At 43.6% G+C, this 15,275-nt stretch overlaps 1 pseudogene; it reads left to right on the top strand.

The window, feature by feature from the left end:
- Positions 1-12,600: 12,600 nt before the first annotated feature.
- On the top strand, positions 12,601-13,047 carry LOC116314824 (annotated as a pseudogene).
- The last annotated feature ends 2,228 nt before the right edge of the window (positions 13,048-15,275 follow it).

Below are 15,275 nucleotides of genomic sequence, written 5' to 3'. Positions count from 1 at the left end.
TTGACTTTGTGTCTTACAACACAAATTCAGCAAGTATAAAATAAATATATTGATATTAGTTTAACTTTTAAAATAAGTTAATTTTTTTATGGAAATGTGTAATAATTGCTTTTCCCTTTAATGACAAGTTTGCAATACTGTAAAATTAGTCAATCAGTCAAATTAGGTCTTCTTGTTTACTTTAAATTAATAGTTGATGTGGAAATAATATAAAAAAGATACATTATTATAGTGGTGATAGTCACATATGGTTTCATAACTTATTCATTTGTTGAAAAAAAGGGGTTTTTCCATCTTAAATACAGATATTTAACTAAATGTTACAATAAGTGATTTATTGTAGTCATTTACTTTCACCTGTAATTAGGTGACAAACTATGGTTTGTCAGATTATTATAATTATTTTATTATTATTATATAATAATGGATGGATAAAAGCATTTGTAAAAAAATCTGCTCCAAAGCATGCAGATGTTGCACCCTCAGAGTGTCGTGATGCAGCTTTTGTTTTTTTCATTTCCAACAATTCAGTTTTGGAGTTTCCATGAAGCAGGCATGCCATCGCTAACCTGTTCTCTATTGTCAAAAGTGTTAAAAAAAAATCTCCACAGAAAAAGCACTTGCAATAAAGTAAAAGTGGTGAATGTCAATTATGTATGAACACATAGTATAGTTGACTAAATTCTGCTGAAATATAGAAATATATTTTTCAAGCTGCTGGAGCAATTTCAGGCTGATCAGAAATTTGTGCAGCTGAAAGAATGTTAAATTAGAAATTTGAATTACTTATGGTTAAAGTCTTTAACCATGTTTGGAAAACCTCAAAAAAGTATCCCCTGGTCAAAATTCTTTGGTAAGATGGAAATGATGGCCAAGTTAAAAAAAATTCAAAATTCAAGTGGCTGATGGGATTTTTCAAATTAATGACACCCAGAGAGAAACCATTCAAGCACAGATAAACACCCATAGCTTTTGAAATATGAGGTGACATAGGCAATGAAGATTACTACTGCACACTCATTTTGTTCCTGGCCCTCATGTTGTTACTGTCTAAATAAAATAATAGGTTCTCACATCATGAATAATTCTAGTACACATGTAGACAGCTTTTCTTTTCCGTAGGAGGAGTCAGTGTAAAACTTTCTGATCTCACCTCTACTTATTTGACTGCTTGGAGCAGTGTGCACACAGTTTGACATGATGGACTGCATGACAGGGCTGCTGCTTTTAACTCTCTGCTGGGCAGGTGAAGAGTTTGATCGTACTTTAATAAAGTTTTCTTTGTGTTATCGACGTATTTCATATTCTGTTTTCTTGTTTGTAGGTGTTGATGGACAGACTTTGACAGAATCTGAACCAGTAATTAAAAGGCCTGGAGAATCTCACACATTGACATGTACAGCCTCTGGATTCACATTCAGCGACTATGAGATGGTCTGGGTGAGACAGGCTCCTGGAAAAGCACTGGAATGGATTGCTTATTTAACTCAACCAACTGGTAGCACTAAATACTACTCTCAGTCAGTCCAAGGTCGGTTTATGATCTCCAGAGACAATGACAAACAGCAGGTGTATCTAGAGATGAACAGCCTGAAGACTGAAGATTCTGCTGTTTATTATTGTGCTCGAAGGCCACAGTGACTGAAGTCATTTTAAAAGCTGTACAAAATCCTACTGTACTCATTTTTGAGCTCATTCCAAATATAGAAATACAGTGGCTTGCAAAAGTATTCGGCCCCCTTGAACTTTTCCACATTTTGTCACATTACAGCCACAAACATGAATCACTTTTAGTGGAATTCCACGTGAAAGACCAATACAAAGTGGTGTACACGTGAGAAGTGGAACGAAAATCATACATGATTCCAAACATTTTTACAAATAAATAACTGCAAAGTGGGGTGTGCGTAATTATTCAGCCCCTGAGTCAATACTTTGTAGAACCACCTTTTGCTGCAATTACAGCTGCCAGTCTTTTAGGGTATGTCTCTACCAGCTTTGCACATCTAGAGACTGAAATCCTTGCCCATTCTTCTTTGCAAAACAGCTCCAGCTCAGTCAGATTAGATGGACAGCGTTTGTGAACAGCAGTTTTCAGATCTTGCCACAGATTCTCGATTGGATTTAGATCTGGACTTTGACTGGGCCATTCTAACACATGGATATGTTTTGTTTTAAACCATTCCATTGTTGCCCTGGCTTTATGTTCAGGGTCGTTGTCCTGCTGGAACGTGAACCTCCGCCCCAGTCTCAAGTCTTTTGCAGACTCCAAGAGGTTTTCTTCCAAGATTGCCCTGTATTTGGCTCCATCCATCTTCCCATCAACTCTGACCAGCTTCCTGTCCCTGCTGAAGAGAAGCACCCCAGAGCATGATGCTGCCACCACCATATTTGACAGTGGGGATGGTGTGTTCAGAGTGATGTGCAGTGTTCGTTTTCCGCCACACATAGCGTTTTGCATTTTGGCCAAAAAGTTCCATTTTGGTCTCATCTGACCAGAGCACCTTCTTCCACATGTTTGCTGTGTCCCCCACATGGCTTGTGGCAAACTGCAAATGGGACTTCTTATGGTTTTCTGTTAACAGTGGCTTTCTTCTTGCCACTCTTCCATAAAGGCCAACTTTGTGCAGTGCACGACTAATAGTTGTCCTATGGACAGATTCCCCCACCTGAGCTGTAGATCTCTGCAGCTCGTCCAGAGTCACCATGGGCCTCTTGGCTGCATTTCTGATCAGCGCTCTCCTTGTTCGGCCTGTGAGTTTAGGTGGACGGCCTTGTTTTGGTAGGTTTACAGTTGTGCCATACTCCTTCCATTTCTGAATGATCGCTTGAACAGTGCTCCGTGGGATGTTCAAGGCTTGGGAAATCTTTTTGTAACCTAAGCCTGCTTTAAATTTCTCAATAACTTTATCTCTGACCTGTCTGGTGTGTTCTTTGGACTTCATGGTGTTGTTGCTCCCAATATTCTCTTAGACAACCTCTGAGGCCGTCACAGGGCAGTTGTGGAGCTGTTTTGCAAAGAAGAATGGGCAAGGATTTCAGTCTCTAGATGTGCAAAGCTGGTAGAGACATACCCTAAAAGACTGGCAGCTGTAATTGCAGCAAAAGGTGGTTCTACAAAGTATTGACTCAGGGGGCTGAATAATTACACACTTTGCAGTTATTTATTTGTAAAAAATAAATAACTGTAAATAAATAACTTGTAAAAAATGTTTGGAATCATGTATGATTTTCGTTCCACCTCTCACGTGTACACCACTTTGTATTGGTCTTTCACGTGGAATTCCACTAAAAGTGATTCATGTTTGTGGCTGTAATGTGACAAAATGTGGAAAAGTTCAAGGGGGCCGAATACTTTTGCAAACCACTGTATATGAATATTCAGGCACAACATTTATATTTCACAAGTCTTTTATATTCTTCATATTCAATGTATAGATATACAATCTATCTATCTATCTATCAGATAGATAGATCGATTGATCCTCAAGGTTAGCAACACAACATCTGACTTTAGTACTTCACCTGTGGGTTTAATTTAACTTTAACTTTAAATTTGACTATTTAACAGTTATCACTTATACATTATAAGTATAACACTACATGAATTGTCCATCCATCCATCCATCCTCATCCGCTTTATCTGAGGTCGGGTCGCGGGGGCAGCAGCCTAAGCAGAGAAGCCCAGACCTCCCTCTCCCCAGCCACCTCCTCCAGCTCATCCGGGGAACACCAAGGCGTTCCCAGGCTAGCCGAGAGATATAATCTCTCCAGCGCGTCCTGGGTCTGCCCTGGGCCTCCTCCCGGTGGGACATGCCCGAACACCTCACCCAGGAGGCGCCCAGGGGCATCCTTGTCAGATGCCCGAACCACCTCAACTGGCTCCTTTCGATGTGGAGGAGCAGCGGCTCTACTCTGAGCCCCTCCCGGATGGCCGAACTTCTCACCCTATCTCTAAGGGAGAGGCCAGCCACCCTTCGGAGGAAGCTCATTTCTGCCGCTTGTATCCGCGATCTCGTTCTTTCGGTCACTACCCACAGCTCGTGGCCATAGGTGAGGGTCGGGACGTAGATCGACCGGTAAATTGAGAGCTTCGCTTTTACACTCAGCTCCCTCTTCACCACGACGGACCGGTGCAGCGTCCGCATCACTGCAGCCGCAGCACCAATCCGTCTGTCGATCTCCGGCTCCTTCTCCCATCACTCGCGAACAAGACCCGAGATACTTAAACTCCTCCACTTGGGGCAGGAACTCATCCCGACCCGGAGTGGGCACTCCACCCTTTTCCGGCTGAGAACCATGGCCTCAGATTTGGAGGTGCTGATCCTCATTCCCGCTGCTTCACACTCGGCTGCGAACTGTTCCAGTGCGAGCTGGAGGCCCCACCCGATGAAGCCATCAGAACCACATCATCCGCAAAAGCAGAGATGAGATTCTGAGGCCACCAAGTGAAAGCCCTCCGCCACTTGGCTGCGCCTAGAAATCCTGTCCATAAAAATTATGAACAGAATCGGTGATAAAGGGCAGCCCTGGCGGAGCCCATCACCCACCGGAAACGAGTCCGACTTATTGCCGGCAATGCGAACCAAACTCTTACAACGGTTGTATAGGGATCGAATGGCCCGTAGCAGTGGGCCAGACACCCCATACTCCCGCAACACCTCCCACAGGACACCCGAGGGACACGGTCGAATGCCTTCTCCAAGTCCACAAAACACATGTAGACTGGTTGGGCAAACTCCCATGCACCCTCAAGTATCCTTGAGAGGATAAAGAGCTGGTCCAGTGTTCCGCGACCAGGGCGAAAAACCGCATTGTTCCTCCTGTATCCGAGGTTCGACTAACGGACGAACTCTCCTTTCCAGCACCCTGGCATAGACTTTCCCAGGGAGGCTGAGGAGTGTGATCCCCTGTAGTTGGAACACACCCTCCGGTCTCCCTTCTTGAAGATGGGGACCACCACCCGGTCTGCCAGTCCAGGGTACTGCCCTGATCTCCACGCAACATTGTAGAGGCGTGTCAACCAGGACAGCCCTACAACGTCCAGAGCCTTCAGGAACTCGGGGCGGACCTCATCAACACCAGGGGCTCTGCCACCGAGGAGTTGTTTAACTGCCTCAGTGACCTCGACCCCAGAAATTGGCGGGTCATTCCCCTCATCCCCAGACTCTGCTTCCTCCTCGGAAGACGTGTCAGTGGGATTAAGGAGGTCCTCAGTATTCCTTCCACCGTCTGACAATTTTCTCAGTCGGCGTCAGCAGCGCACCGCCAGCACTATACACAGTGCAGGTAGAGCACCGCTTTCCCCTCCTGAGACGCCTGACGGTTTGCCAGAATCTCTTCGAGGCAGTCCGAAAGTCTTTTTCCATGGCCTCTCGAACTCCTCCCACACCCGAGTTTTTGCTTCAGCCACTGCCCGAGCCGCATTCCGCTTGGCCTGTTGATACCTGTCAGCTGCCTCTGGAGTCCCACAGGCTAACCAAGCCCGATAGGACTCCTTCTTCAGCCTGGTGGCTCCCTTCACCTCTGGTGTCCACCATTTGGTTCGGGGATTACCACCACGGCAGGCACCAACCACCTTGCGGCCGCAGCTCAATGCAGCAGCTGGCAATGGAGACGCTGAACATGGTCCATTCGGACTCAATGTCCCCAGTCTCCCTCGGAATGTTGTTGAAGCTCTGCCGGAGGTGTGCGTTGAAGATCTCGCGGACTGGGGCCTCTGCTAGACGTTCCCAGCACACCCTCACTACGCGTTTAGGTGCACCGGGTCTGTCCAGCGTCCTCCCCCACCACCTGATCCAACTCACCACCAGGTGGTGATCAGTTGACAGCTCAGCCCCTCTCTTTACCCGAGTGTCCAGAACATATGGTCGCAGGTCTGGTGATACGATTACAAAATCGATCATCGACCTGCGGCCTAGAGCATCCTGGTGCCACGTGCACTTATGGACACTCTTATGTTCGAACAAGGTGTTCGTTATGGCCAAACTGTGATTTGCACAGAAGTCCAATAACAAAACACCACTCGGGTTCAGATCAGGGAGGCCGTTCCTCCCAATCACGCCCCTCCAGGTCTCGCTGTCGTTACCCACGTGAGCATTGAAGTCTCCCAGTAGGACAACAGAGTCTCCAGGTGGGGCACCTTCCAGCACCCCCAGGGACTCTCTAAGAAGGCTGGGTACTCTGAACTGCCACTCGGCGCATAAGCGCAGATGACAGTCAGGACCCGTTCCCCGACCCTGAGGCGCGGGGAACAAACCCTCTCATCCACCGGGAAAAACCCCAACGTACCGGGCAGTAAGCCGGGGGATATTAGAATACCCACCCCAGCCCGCCGCCTCTCACCAGGGGCAACTCCAGACTGAGACAGAGTCCAGCCCCTCTCCAGGAGACTAGTTCCAGAGCCCAAGCCATGCGTGAGGTGAGCCCGACTATATCTAGCGGTACTTCTCAACCTCACGCACTAACTCAGGCTCCTTCCCCACCAGAGAGGTGACATTCCATGTCCCTATTGCCAGTCTTGGCAGCCGGGGATCGGTCCGCCAGGGCCTCCGCTCCTGGCCGCCGCCCGACACACATTGCACCCGACCCCTATGGCGCCTCCTGCGGGTGGTGGGCCTGCGGGAGGATGGGCCCATGTCTCCTCTTCGGGCTGTGCCCGGCCGGGCCCCATGGACTAAGGCCCGGCCACCAGACGCTCGCCCTCGGGCACCCTCCCCGGGCCTGGCTCCAGGGCGGGGCCCGGTAACCTATCCCGGGCAGGGTAAACTGTTCCCTCGATGTTCTTTTCATACGGGTCTTCTGAATCGCTCTTTGTCTGGTCCCTCACCCAGGACCAATTTGCCATGGGAGACCCTACCAGGGGGCAAAAGCCCCCAGACAACATAGCCCCTGGGATCCCTGTGACACACAAACCCCTCCACCACGATAAGGTAGCGATTCACGGAGAGGAAATTAGTTGCATTAATTTTAAAATATTTTTTCCATGACAATGTGATTTTTTTTATATTTTATTTGTTGTTTGACCAGAGACTGCAGATGGAAATTAGCTAGGAGCATCACTTATCTCAGGAGATGTTTTTGTTCATGGTCCCTGGAAAACAAATAAATATCAGTTACAGTTTTTCACCTGCAAATCTCTGCTATAGATGTACGAAAAGACAGGTGCAGGTCCATCCCTGCTGATAGTGCATGGAACAACTTTGAGCAGAAAAAGTTAGGAAAATGTAGTTTAATATTCACTTTCATTGTGGGGGGCTGTGAAAGTGTGAATACAATTAAACAAATATTAGGCAAAGTTATCATGAAATTTTTTTTTTAAAATAGAACAGTCACCCTTCTGTTGGCTCCAGATAATGCCTCGTGTGGTTTATTCTATGCAAACTCAGTGAGCTTCCTCGCTACTCGCACCGCTGCCTACAATGAAGGGCTCGTCTCCGGTAATATGGACCTATACAAGGCTGCGTCCTACAACGTGCGCAGCGCGGTCAGAAAGGCAAAGCGGAGCTACGGGGAAAAACTAGAGTCACAGCTACGACAGTGCGACTCTAGGAGCCTGTGGAAAGGACTGCGGACTATAACGGACTATAAACGACCAGCTTCTTCAATGATGAATGCCGATGCTTCACTGGCTGATGAGCTGAACACGTTTTATGCTCGCTTCGACGCCGCAGCAATTAAAACAACAAACGGCTGCGTGCGCTCGGAGTGCACCAGTGAAGACAATGCATTCATCATCACAGAGCATGCCGTGAGGAACACCTTCAGGAGGGTGAACACCAGGAAGGAAGCAGGACCAGATGCAATCCCTGGCCGGGTCCTGAGAGCCTGTGCTGACCAGCTAGCACAGGTGTTCACGGAGATCTTCAACCTTTCCTTGGCCCAAGCAGTGGTTCCCACGTGCTTCAAACAGTTCATTATTGTTCCTGTTCCAAAGAAACAACAGCCCGCTTGCCACATTGACTACCATCCAGTAGCACTGACTTCAATTGTGATGAAGTGTTTTGAAAGACTGATGAGAGATCACATCACTTCTTCACTTCCTGCCACCATCGACTCACTTCAGTTTGCTTACCGGACTAATCGTTCCACAGACGATGCCATATCTCACCTGCTCCACACATCCCTGAGTCACCTGGACACTGGCAGAGGGAATTATGTTTGGATGTTGTTCGTGGACTACAGTTCAGCATTCAACACAATAATTCCCTCTAAGCTTTTCACCAAGTTGACGGATCTAGGACTCAGCTCAGCACTGTGTCAGTGGATCCTCAACTTCCTCACAGACAGACCCCAATCAGTGAGGGTGGGAAAACAAGTCTCCCCCTCCATCTCACTCAGCACTGGAGTGCCTCAGGGCTGTGTTTTAAGCCCCCTGCTGTACTCACTGTACACTTATGACTGTGTAGCCACATCAGACACCACCTCCATTGTTCAGTTTGCTGATGACACTGTTGTTGTAGGCCTGATCTCCGACAACATCGAGACGGCCTACCTGGAGGAGATTAGGAACCTGGAGAACTGGTGACAGGAGAATAACCTCCTCCTAAACGTCAGCAAGACTAAGGAGCTGATCATGGACTTCACTACAAAGCAGGCGAGGAATTACAAACCCCTCATCATCAGTGGCACGCCAGTGGAGAGAGTGGACAGTTTCTGATACTTGGGTGTCCACATCACTCAGGACCTGTCATGGTCCTGTCACATCAACACCCTGGTTAAGAAAGCCCGTCAGCGTCTCTTCTTCCTCAGAAGACTCAGAGACTTCCATCTGCCACTGAAGGTGCTCAAGAACTTTTACTCCTGCACCATCGAGAGCATCCTGACGGGAAACATCTGCACCTGGTTTGGGAACAGCACCAAGCAGGACAGACGAGATCTGCAAAGAGTGGTGCGCTTTGCCGAACGCATCATTCAATCAGAGCTCCCTGACCTGCTGTCCATCTACACCAGGGGTGTCAAACTCAAATACACAGTGGGCCAAAATTCAAAACTGGAACAAAGTCGCGGGCCAACATTAATATTTATTGAAAAAAAATCTTCCTCCAGATATAAGAATGAATCTTTTCTTATGGACTCAAACAAGTTTTGCTGAAAAACTGAATATGGAACAAGCAAAGCTTAATACTAAACAATATATATATTAGCTGTATAATACCAGTAGGCCAGTATTAATAGTAATTTGGTATGGCTTCGCGGGCCAAATGTAATTAGGCTGCGGGCCAAATTTGGCCCGCGGGCCAGAGTTTGACACCTATGATCTACACCAAGCGGTGCAAGTCCAAAGCTAGGAAGATTATGATGGACCTCTCCCATCCCAACAATGGACTCTTCTCACTGTTGAGGTCTGGGAAGCGCTTCCGCTCCCTTAAGGCCAAAACAGAGAGAATGAGGAGGAGCTTCTTCCCCCAGGCTATTCGGGCCCTGAACCAGGTGTAGGACTGGACTCTCCCACACACATCACATTAACACACTCACCACCACACATTTCCTATAATTTATAATCTTTATAATCTCTTTCTGCTATTTGCACATTTTTTACTGTAAATTTCTAAGTTAATTTGTAAATTTTGTAGTAACCTGTAAATTGTAAATCCTGTAAAACTTTTTTCTGTCATTTAATGGTCGGGCATTGTACAGCTACAAGCATTTCACCCCTATGTCATACTGTGTATGGTTGTGTGTGTGTGACAAATAAAATTTGAATTTGAATTTGAATTTAAAAACCTCTACATATTTTTGGTTGGAGATACCAGAAATCTCAGCATAAACAATGTTTTCTGTAGCTCTGCTACTGTTAGTAGTTGGGTCATGTAAGTTTCTCCGGATTTGTCACACATGGTTTGCATTTGTCATAGTAACCAATTTATCTCTAACTGCACAATTTGAAATATGCTTCTCTCTTTACAGGTGTAAAGTGTGAACAGCTGACACAGTCAGGCCCTGTGACTTAGCAGCCAGATCAACGTCTGACCATCAATTGTCAGGTTACTTATTTTATAAGCACTTACTGGACAGTTTGGATCAGACAGCCTACAGGGAAAGGACTGGAGTGGGTTGGAGGGTCAGGTGTTGGACATAGCACACTCTACAAAGATTCATTAAAGAACAAGTTCAGTATCAGCCTAGACTCTTCCAGCAAGACAGTGACTCTAAATGGACAGAATATGCAGCCTGAAGACACTGCTGTGTATTACTGTGCCAGAGAGTCACAGTAACAGAAACCATCAGCAGGCCCGAACAAAACCTGTTAGTGGCTGAGCAATTGTAGCATGAAGCCACCAGAGGAGGAGCCCTTAGACCACTAAAGAATTTATGGGTGAATTTACTCAAAAAAATAAATGGGGAAATTCCTTAGTGGGTCACTATTCTTGATCGAGATAGTCGTAGTAAGAAATTATGCTCACGGCAGTTCAGCACCAGTTTACCATCGCCAAGGGAAACAACAGAAAGCAGCTTAACATCAGAGGACTGTTTATTATTGTCCTCAAGAGACACAAAGCAAAGACCCCCTAATAGTTGTAACAAGAAGCCACCAGAGGAGGAGCCTTTAGACCATTTATGGTTTTGGAGTGGTTAAATGAGAAAAGACTTGTGTACTTTCTATAACAATGAAAACTCAAAAAGTAAAAATAAAGAAGATATGAAAATTACAATAATTTTATTCAAAAACAATTAAAAAATGCTGATATATGCTACACCCATAACTTAACTTGATAAGCCTAAGTTTAATCAAACTTGCTTGTGCCCAAAATATAGACATAACATAAGCAACTATAATGCAAGTCTTTAATGAAATGTCTCCAAACTAGAATTTAAGATTTAAGTCAAAGCCTTCAAAGCCTCTTATTCTATATTATTAGACTTTACGGAATTAACAAACTAAAAAGTGTGCTGCTTAATATTTGCAGTGTAAGAGCACATATTCAAGTATTCAGACATAATAGCAAAAGATTACAGCAGAAGAATAAGATGAACACATACGCAGACATGCTGCAGCTCATGAATTCCTGCAAAAAATTTAAAAATTATGAGTGCTATTGACATTTTTGCATGAGCTAAGGTGTGGTTCTCTAACAGATGGAGGAATTGACACAAGGTTCACTTTTCCCTAATTAGCTTGTTTGTTTGTAGGTACTGTTAAATCCTAACTGAGTGTGAACCAGTGGTCAAAAGGCCTGAAGAATCCCAGAGACTGATGGGTATAAAGTGAGAGTTTGACAGTCATTACTGGAACCCTTGAGTCAGACATGCTGCTGGAAAGGTAGTGCAGTGCTACTCTGATTGAAATGAATGTTACTCTCAGCAGTTACCATCTTCACAGACAGCAACTGCATCTGCTTATGAATAATTTAAAGGTTTGTGAAGCATAGTGATTGAAGTATAAATGTATATATCTAAGCTGTCAGTAAAATAATTTTGTAAAACTAGGTGGGAGGAAAGAGGGAGAAATACATATTGTAAATTCAGTCACACTGTCTTGTTGTTCATTTTGATCATTAGAAATTCTGCATCACAATTATTTATAGTACATAGTCATATTACAGACAAATATGATTTATACATTTTCCAGCTTCTGCTTCTCACTTTGTGAAAAAGAGGTATTTTTGTAGAGTAGGAGAAGCCAATGCAAAACTGATATGGCCAATGCCTTCAAATATTCATCTGCAGAGTAAAAGTCACAGACTGCAGAGTGGACACCAACAATGACTTTTACAATGATCAGACCAAACTGTTTAGTTGTTTCCCTCATTTTGTTTTCTACCTTGGCTGGTAAGGATACATAAATCTGTTGGACAAACAAACATTTTTTTTGATAAAAATGTGATCACAACAATGAGTTAATATTTCTGTAGGTACTGAGGGTCAAACACTGACTGAGTCTGAATCTGTGGTTAAGAGGCCTGGAGACTCCCACACACTGACCTGTACATACTCAGGGTTCAGTGATAATAGACACGCTGCTTGGATCAGACAGGCTGCTGGAAAAGGACTGGAATGGATTGCTGTAATCTGGAGAGACAGTAGTGGCAGCTACTACTCTCAGTCATTCATCTCCAGAGAAAACAGCAGAAAGCAGGTGTATCTGCAAATGAACAGCTTGACCACTGAGGATTCAGCTGTTTATAATTATGCTTGATACTCACAGTGACACAAGAGGAAGAAACTCTGTACAAACACCCATCAAACTAAGTCAAACACTGATTTTAGTTTATTTTCCCCCAAATTAAAAATACGTTTAACTCACTCACACAGTCAGAACTACAATAAAATTGATTTTGTGAAGCCTTTGTGTTGAACAGTTTTACAATAAATAGTTTTTTTGGTGGATGTTTAAATGTAAATATTTTTTTCTGCCATGTCTAAATTGAGAGGATTTTTTTTGTTTTTTCAGAAAAACAAATCCAACACTATATTGGTTTTTAAATAATATATCCTTTCATTTGTACTAAATTGTTTCTCACTTATACTGACAGCCACAGTGTGATCTGTTTTCTCTTATAATCTGTCGGCATCCATCTGCATGCAAATAAAAATTCCTCACAGGCTGATATAAAGTCTGACATCATGCTGTTAGTCACAGAAGATGAGAAGCTCCCATCAGATCACCTTCAGCACCAACATGTTCTCTGTAGCTCTGCTGCTGCTGCTGCTGGATCCTGTGAGTCTCACTGAACAGAAACACTATGACCACAGCAGACTGATTCTTACTGTTACTACATTCAACATGTTTTCTCCACAGGTGTAAACTGTGAACAACTGACACAGCCAGCCTCTGTTATACTGCAGCCAGGTCAGCATCTGACCATCACCTGTCAAGTCTCTTATTCTCTGGGCAGCTACTGGACAGCTTGGATCAGACAGCCTGCAGGGAAAGGACTGGAGTGGATTGGGGTGAAAAATACTGGGGGCTCTTACTATAAAGATTCACTAAAGAGCAAGTTCAGCATTGACTTGGACACTTCAAGCAACACAGTGACTCTAAATGGTCAGAACATGCAGCCTGAAGACTCTGCTGTGTATTACTGTGCCAGAGAGTCACAGTAACACAAACTGTTAAGACCCCTGAACAAAAACCTCTCAGGGCCTGAACAACTGTAGCATGAAGCCACCAGAGGAGGAGCTCAAAGACCATGAATGAATTTAAGATGTTTTTCTAAGAAACTTACTCTTGTTCTAGTCTCATAACTGTTTAAATATGGTGGGTTTAAATGATAAGTAACAAACACTTGAATAAAATAATTGGGTGAACAAAACTTAAAGACTCCTTGTCTTTACTTCTGTTATTCAAGGTAATCAATAATTAATCAATGCTCAGATATAATGTGAGATTATAGCAACAGCCACTGTCCAATAACATCACATAAAGTGCATTAAGCAGCCATTTTATTAGGTGTTTTATAAACTGCTGATTTGCCATGAATGGTCTGAAAAAGAGAAAATATTCAGTGAGTGGCAGGAGAAAAGGCCTCGCTGATGTCAGAGGTCAGAGGAAAATTTCCAGACAGCTTTGAGCCGAAATCAACAGTAACTCAAATAACCGCTCAGTACAACCAAGATATGCAGAAGAACATCTGAACCTTTGAGCAGATGAGCAACAGCAGAAGATTTGTTGCAGATAAACCTGTTCTGAGAGCATGTGTTCATACTTGTTTTCAGTTGAAGAGCAATTTCACTGCTGCTGTTGACCGTGTGTTATTGTATATACTCTCTCATACACATTTAAAAATAAATTGAAGTAATTTGGCTGAAACATTAAAAATGCTGGACAGGAAAGTGAGAGCTCTAAAGTTCTAACTGATAAAAGTACAGCTGTTTTGATGAGTTGTGCGAGCAGTGAAGTATGAACAGAAACAAAAGGCAGGCTGATGTTACTTCTACTAATAAAGAGAATTGAGAATGTTTTTGTTCTTTTCTGGGTCAAATGTGAATGTTATCTGTTCAGATGGATTTTAGATCTATCATTTTGGGTCAAACAAAGGAAAACTGCATTTTTAAGGAATCTTAAGCAGTGAGCGAGTCATGTCTGAGTGTACGTACACAAACACAGCTGTGTGTATGTAGCTTAATGTTTAGTCAAACTTATAAATAAAAAATCAACCAAAAATAAGATCATGTGGTTTTATTTCATATTTTAAAATTTTTTTTTAAGGAGAAGTAGCCACATAAAAATAAATTAAAGAATAACTGGCATAACTGGGTACAGTATTCTGTGTTTGTCTGATATCAGAAAAACACTGACAAACACTCTCTTAGAAGAGATCCTTGATCTTAAAGTTTTTATTTCCTCGTTAAGTCAACTTATTAAAAATTGTATGAATGGTTGATCAGAGGAAAAAAAAGTCAGTACATATAGTTTCTGCATTCAGAAGGCTGGCCTGAATAATTAAAAATACAATGTGTTAACTTGAAGAAGAGGATGTGTGTTTGTCTTTGAGGAGGAGGAGCTGATGCAAGCTATGATCTCTACCATGTTTGAAGACATGATGCAGAATATAAGACAGGGAATACATGATTAACCACCACTGTACACAGAGCAGAGACAAATGGCCTTGACAATGAATCATCCTGAGTTTATGGTTGTTTTTCTTACCATTTCAATTTACTGGGCTGGTAAGGAAAGTGCAGTCGTTTTACTAACATTGTTGTGAAAGTAAAATGATATGCTTGCTTGGAAAACAGTCACTAACTATTCTTGTTTGTTTGTAGGTACTGAGAGTCAAACACTGACTCAGTCTGAATCAGTGATTAAAAGGCCCGGAGACTCCCACAGACTGACCTGTACATACTCAGGGTTCAGCAGTGATATTCATGCTACTTGGATCAGACAGGCTGCTGGAAAAGGACTGGAATGGATTGCTTGGATCTACTATGATGGTAGTGACATCCACTACTCTCAGTCAGTCAGAGGTCGCTTTACCAGAGACAACAGCAGAAAGCAGGTGTATCTGCAGATGAACAGACTGACAACTGAGGATTCAGCTGTTTATTATTGTGCTCGACACTCACAGTGACACAAGAGGAAGAAACGCTGTACAAAAACTCAGCACAACCAAGTCAGAAAAACAAAACAATGCTCAGTTTGCTTTCTGCAGTTCACTTTGAAAAATTATTAAAGATCAGCGCACCGAAAAAAAGAAATAATACAGGATTATCAGGACCTCATATCATTAAATATTGTATCTTGTGTGTGCTCATTTGCTCTATGTTTTATAATAACATAATAATAATAATATAATCTGAACTAATGTTGGGAATTATAATTTTCTTTTGCA

The sequence above is a fragment of the Oreochromis aureus genome, linkage group 4 (genome assembly GCF_013358895.1).
Source record: "Oreochromis aureus strain Israel breed Guangdong linkage group 4, ZZ_aureus, whole genome shotgun sequence".
Classification (NCBI taxonomy): Eukaryota; Metazoa; Chordata; class Actinopteri; order Cichliformes; family Cichlidae; genus Oreochromis; species Oreochromis aureus.
Note: the sequence above shows the minus strand (reverse complement) of the source record. Positions and strands in the feature narration are given on the sequence as shown.